At 34.8% G+C, this 7,218-nt stretch overlaps 1 protein-coding gene across 1 annotated transcript in view; it reads left to right on the forward strand.

Moving 5' to 3' along the window:
- The first annotated feature begins 5,274 nt into the window (after positions 1–5,274).
- Positions 5,275–7,218, forward strand: part of LOC111088117 (solute carrier family 35 member G1-like) — a 10,502-nt gene continuing 8,558 nt past the window's right edge. The window contains exon 1 of the mRNA XM_022397118.1: positions 5,275–6,514. The gene's annotated coding sequence lies outside the window, so the exon portion shown is untranslated. The remainder of the gene's footprint in view (positions 6,515–7,218) is intronic.

Here is a 7,218-nt window from a genome sequence, read left to right on the forward strand (position 1 = left end):
ATATATTATTGACTATATATTGTTGACTATATTACGCCGGTATCACCAGGAGTAAGAGTTACAACTTATAAGTAAGAAACTGACTTACATATCAACATAACTGTATATTCATATAAACATATCGTTACACTCCTTTAAGCGTCATCTTGACGTCGAACACTGACCACATCAAATATTTCAGAAAATTTCACAAAACCGATTTTAATTACCCTTGAACACCTGGACCAAAATAGTTATTTAAAATAATATTTGTTATTTTTCAATTTTTGTAGCGATTCTCTAATATTTACAGTTCCATCTTATATCTAACCTGATTCATCAATTTTACATTTTTCCAGCCTATAACGTGAGATGTGCTTCTTACATGTTCTGGTAAAGCAGATTCATTCACTTTACATTTATCTACCACATTTTTATGTTCTTCAATTCTAAATTTCAGATTCTTACACGTTTGGTCAGTGAAAGAAATACCACAGAAACAAAAATTTTTATAAATACGACATTTATCAACTTGTTCTATTTTATATTTTATACACGTGAGATAATTATCTAACTTACAACGCGGAGAAAATGTTACACTACAATCTATGTATTTCTTTTTGTATTACTTACTCTTGTTGACATATCTTGAACATATGACAAGCAAACATTTATTTCAAAAAGTGCACTATTTTCTTGTAATCTTGTACATAGTAACGTTTCATATTTATTGTTAAACTTATTGTACAACCCGTTGTACAGTTGTTTTGGGATCATTGTTTCTTGTTCCTAACTTGTTGAAAGAAAATCAACTCCGATCTTAAGTCATAGTCATAAATATAGACTTTTAGTGCTCTACAAATAAACATGGAAAATAGAAAATAGTTTTATGGCCAGGGGTGACACGATCTGTTGTGTGGCGGAACGGCAACCGAAAACGGTTTTCTATAAACTAACGTTGCGAGAAACCCACTATTCGGTTTCACTGAAATTTAGTTATTTTCTTTTTCAATCTCCTGCGTAAACCGAATAGTAGTTCTAGGAACATATGAGCGAAAGAAAAGAAGAATTTGTTATAATATGTCAACCATACTATATCTGCCATATCCATTGCCGACGAGGCTTTTCGCTAAATTCCAGGGCTCATCAGGTCGGCTGTAATAATTGTAGTCAAGATGCTATTTATGTCATTAACGTTCAGGAACAATAACTGTTACAGTGTGAAGTATATTAAGTGAATTGTAATTATTATCAATTTTATTTAAGTAATTTACAAACCAGATTTTTAAGGTAAGGATTCATAAAACAATATTGTTTATTTATATTACTTTTAACATTGATTATATATTCTACATTATTTGAATTAACTTTAATATTATTCAGAAGAACTGGAGAACTAACAAGCTAGGACTAACTTGTCTTCAAACTGTCCCCCCAGTTGTACAGCTGTATGTCCGCGGACTTATAACGCTAGAAACCGGGTTTCGATACCCGTTGTCGCAGAGCACAAATAGCTCATTGTGTAGCTCTGTGCTTAACTTCAAACAAATAAACAATCATTCAAATTGTATTAGTGTGTTGTTGTTGCTACAACAAAAACGTATTATCCACATATATCAAAGGTTTAATCACAGGTGTATTTAATGTATCTGTTTCAAATTTAAAAATAGCTCGCATAACAGGAAAAGCAAGTGGGAACCCAGAACTAAACCTCTAACTTATCTATAGAAAACACTTAATCTGTCTATAGACTATATCTCCTACCTTAAAATTTCACATTCTGCACACACACTCGTGGGTAACAGAGGAAATTTCTTACACCTAGTAATATATTCTCAAAACAACTAAGTGCCTCTTCAACTGGAACATTCGTTAAACAATACCAAAAGTAGCTAGTTTATTTGTAGACTCCAAGTTTATCTTTTTGATTTTATTAACAAAACCGAAAGATTCTTTTTACTTTTGGCCTTCTTTAGTTAATAAACTAAATAAGAGTTTGAGTGCTTACGGTTTAAAAAAAAATCGAAAATCATTCTCCTGAAGATGTCCAGCTCAATCAGGTCACACATGGCCAGTTATTGGTGGCCTCAGTTAAATGTCAGTACTGGGCCTTTTTTTTTTACATAGCTGTACTAGATCATAGTTAAACTAACGTACATATGTCTATTGTTCGCGAAATTGGTCCGGTGAAGGTTTTCTTTAAACGCGTTTCTTAAACATTTCTTATAAAAAAAGTTTTCAAATAATAGAATAAGGAATATGTTTTAATAAATACGATAACATTTCCTGTTATATACACGTATATTTAGCTAAATTTGTTTATTGGTTCTAAATTAATCAATAGCAGGACTGAAGATTCTTCGCATTGACCGAAACCACAGTCCTCAACTCGTCGTGATTTCGGCAGTGTAGTATTATTTTAATTTAGAGTATTGTATTTTGTAATTTAAATAATTTCCAAGGTTTTTTGTAACAAAATGTACTTGTCTTGTTGTCATATTTCGCGCAAAGCTACACGAGAGTTTTTGCCCGTACCCGTCCTTATTTTGAGGTTATACACTAAAGGGAAGGAAGATAGATAATCAACACTACCCAACGCTAACTCTTCGACTATTCATTCTGTGCATGCCACTTGCTAAACTTAGCCCAAGATCTATCTCGCCTGTAACGTCTATTCTATTCCAATTCACCAGAATGAAGTCGTTATTTACTGGACATAAAAGTGGTCACACTCAGAGGGCTTGAAATAATACAAGGTCTACTACGTTTTTCAATGCTCCTGTGTTTACCAGAAATTCAGTCTCTCACTTTTGCACAATTATCAGCACATACCAAGCTCAGTGCAATACTGAAAGAGCTGAGCTGACTACTAAAGTCTTTGGTGCAACTGTTTGCTGTGATCCTTTCTAGCCAGTAACCAAGCCGAACTTGAGCTTCACCAGTTTTCAGGAGCATTTTTCATAGCATCTACCACTTGTTACTGGTCATCCTGGACCTACCGATCCAATGGCTGATATTGATACCCTTGACTATTGTGCTGGTGGGAAAAAATAAGAACTTTGTGGGTTGGTAGGCATCTGCTAGGCCATTGGCTGAAGATAATAGTTCTGTCATCTTTGCTATGCTACAAAGTGCGAGAAGTCCCTTCTCCAGTGCTGCACTGATCTAAAAGTGAAGCTGACACTTTTCTCTTTTCATCCAGAATGATGTTCAAGGAGAGGCACGGTCGTGGCTGCAATATATGTTCCATGGGCAGACCTTGCAGTAGCATGTAAATTTGTGATGGCACATACCTCATGGGCAGACTTTACTGAGGAATATATCTTGTGGATGGACGTAACTGCTGCATATACCCCGTGTGAGGACCTGCATAGCCCTGCACATTCACCGTAGATCACTTTTCTGCCCTGTATAGGTGGTTGGTTGTAAACCCTCTGATTTGGTTTAGTTTACTGTTGTGGAGACACTGAATACCACCTGTCCACTAAAGATACTGCTGCAGACTTCTTCCTTTATGATGGTCGGTTTGAAGAGACCACTTCAAAGCATTTCACAACAAACATGTTTTCTTGAGAACGAATGATGTCCCCCACTCCTAGGTGCTGTTATATAAGCTCATTGAGAAGTCCTTCCATGAACTTATCGACCAAGATATCCTCCCAGTATGTAGAGACCATTGTTGGGTACACCTTCCCAAGCAATTGGTAAAAGTCAGCCATGTTGGCAGCCAGTACCTTAGTGCTGATACTTTTCTGAGCATTTAACTCGACCCATTGGATTACCCAGTTCTCATTCAGGTATTGAACAGCATCTTGAAATTTCACTTGATGATCTCCGAATAGAAGTTGACTATAAAAACTACTCCTGAATCCAACAGGTAAACTTGCTTTCTTTATCTAGTAAACAGCATCACCTCATGACCTTTGTAACCTCACAGAATTGCTTAGCTGTTACATTTAGTCAATGTCATAATCAGTCAGCAAAGGAATTTACAATGTCCATTGTTTTAAAGTGGATCCTACATATAATTACAATATCTTCTTAGACACTATAGATATCACCAACTACAGAGAACAAAGAAACAAAGTAAAAAGTAATTGTAGCGAATTTGTGAACCACATATTGCTACATCACAGCAGAGAAAATAAACAACACTAAAGCAGTTCCCTCGATGCTGATCTTCTTCTTAGTCTTGATGGCGACCTGATAGACTGCCCAAACATCATCCAGGTGTTTTATAGCATCAGGTGCTAGACTCTCTAAGCTCAAGAAGGCCAGGCATTGCACAGCCTGCTCCTGAGTCTATCCACCTTAAGCACTGAACTGCCTGCAACATTTCAGAAGGTACTCAGATGTAGGACATATGATATGAAATTGTATGAAATTCTATGGTTAATCAATCTAGTAACTCAATAGATGCAATAACTTTCATTATTAACACTGATCTGAACACACTCAATGAATATTTTATTAAATTCTCATTCATTCTTCACATATCTATTTCTTGAATTTATAACGTACTCTCATTTCTCCAAATTTTACGAATTTTCAACATCATTACATCATCATAAGCTTTCTATGTATTATAGGACTACTTTTATGAACTTTCTAGCCCTAGCATCATCATCATCATTATTATTATGATCAGCAGCTCCCTCTGACAAACACCTAAATTATAACATTGAAAATATAACTTTCAATAATAATTTTTGTTTCCAAAAATTTAATCTGGTGGGCTTCAGTTTAAACCTGAATGAATATGTATTTTTACATGGAAAGCAAAACTTTGAAATAGTTATAACTGCATATGTAAACTGAGTTTTAAATAAATTTCTGTCTTTCATTGTCCAACACAGCAAATTATGTAGTTATTATTAAGTAACTTTGAAATTTGTGAGCGTGGAGGAGAGAAGGGGAGTCATAAATTATAATTTTCTACACAAGGACCAGCATGTCATCTTATAGGTTGTTCATTCGTTGGGCTGATTCTTTTGAATTATTTGGTTTAAAACAGTTTAAAGCCACGATAACAAATTAGTTTATTTTCTTCCTTATCGTTCCTACAAGCATATACCTTTTGTCTGTAGGGCTATGTTTACAAATGACATTCATACAGAAATACCATGCTAGTTGTACTACGACTAACACAGAAATATACTTACTTGAACAATTTTCCGACTGGTCGCTCTAGTAACTGGATGACATGAAATAACTGAAACGGATCCAAATACTTCAGTAATGACTGATTCACTGCTCGCTTCTAACTGACTGGCACACTCGTTTTTATATCTGATGTCTCACTTCCAGATATTCGTTGAAGTTACTAGATTTTTATGATATTTTCTAGAACATTCTAGATATTCTACACTTACTTTTATAAACTTTTCGATCTTAACGTCATGTGTCCTGTAGCTAACATCCAAATTAAAGCATTGAAAATACTGGTTACGGCAATAAAGATAATAAAAAGAAATATATGATGTTACGAAACCAACAGATGTTGAACTCGAACCAGTATCATCTTTAATAAAATCTGTCTCATGACGTTACGTATTTACGCCAGTCTACTTATACAGTTGTAATGGTTTCTATCGATTATATGGGTTCGTATTGACTGTTCGATAGGAAAAAAAATAACGAAAGATTCAATCCACTTAAAGAAATAAAAATGATTTATTTCTTTAACTTGAGCCCCCTGGCGACGTAGCGATAGGTCTGAAGGCTTACATAGCTAAAAATCGGGTTTCGATGCCCGCGGTGGGCAGAACGCAGATAAACCTATTGTGTAATTTAGCGTTTAATATACAAACAAAACTGCTCAACTTCAAGTTGACCGGTACACCTAACTTGACGTATTACGTCTACAGACATTATACTTACATAATAATTTTGTATCTGTATTTACTTGCTGAAACACATACATGTTGTTTGTAATTATATTTACTAGACGAAGCGTATGCAATACAAAGCTCTACGTTCAGAAAACTCAATGTAGGAAGGTTGGTACTTATTTAAGTAGCTATAATTTTCTCCGTGCCACATGTTCAAAAACGTAACAAATACGACACACATTGAATTTCGCATTTGATATTAATATAATAAGCAGTAGCAAAAAAAAAATAAATTAAGTATGATGTAGGGATGGTAACGCTAGGTAGCACAAAAACAATGTAGTTATAACGCTGAGTAGTATCTTTGAATTTTGGAATATGTTCTTTCGTGTCTTTAGGATGTGGGTAAACAGGATGTGACGTTTTCCACACTCTCTCTCTGAATCATTTAATCTTGATTCGGCAAGTCAGCAACTGCAGTACTCTTCCATGTACATGTGGATCTAAATCCCGAAGAAGCAGAAACAACTGCAGTGTTGCTTTTTATTTACTTTTGGTAATATTATTTTATTACTAAGCTACAATTGTTAAAGGCTTGTTTGTCATCTTACTGAAGAAGTGGATCAGTTTAGTTTTAACTACATGAGTAGACGTTCTTCTGATTATTGTTCCACGGAGCATTACTACAAATAACAAAATAAGAAGTAAGTCTGTATTTTATTTACATATTAGGTTTAAGTTTTACCTTTTAAAAAATTAGAAAACTTGTAATAAATAAAACAAAGAAATCGGATTAACGTTAGTGCTCTAACGCCAAAGTAGCAGTAGAAAAGGTAACGCGTGTAAATTAGTCAACGAAATTATACTGACAGTATGAGAACTACTTTAAAGTGGCGGAAAAAATGGGTAACATTTTAACAAGTCAACGAAACTAAACTGACAGAAGAGCTATAATTTTACTGCAGTAGTTAAACATCAATTTTAGAATACAAACTTTTAGGATACATAATTAAATTTGGACATTGATGACTAGTTGAGACACCCTATAATGAGCTCATTATCCTCCGCTTATACAAACACTACGCTTATTATTAATTTTGAAAAATTATAACACGAGATAATTAAAGTAAAAATTGGACTGTTTGTTGTAGACTGAACTTGTGACCAAACTTATCAACACTACCCAGAAACAACTAACTCCGTTACCATCCATTGTATAATGAAATTTCATGGCTAGGTTTAGGACGAGAGTCCGTGCTAAAGGGGAGAGCCTGCCAGAGCTGGCACAGGATTTGGAAAGTATGGCACACAAGGCCTACCCAACTGCGCCACCCGATGTCCTCAAGCTGTTGCTGAGGGATCAGTTTGTAGATGCTTTGGACAGTCCACAAATGAAGATACAAGTGTT

Source organism: Limulus polyphemus, unplaced genomic scaffold, assembly GCF_000517525.1.
Source record: "Limulus polyphemus unplaced genomic scaffold, Limulus_polyphemus-2.1.2 Scaffold3149, whole genome shotgun sequence".
NCBI lineage: Eukaryota > Metazoa > Arthropoda > Merostomata > Xiphosura > Limulidae > Limulus > Limulus polyphemus.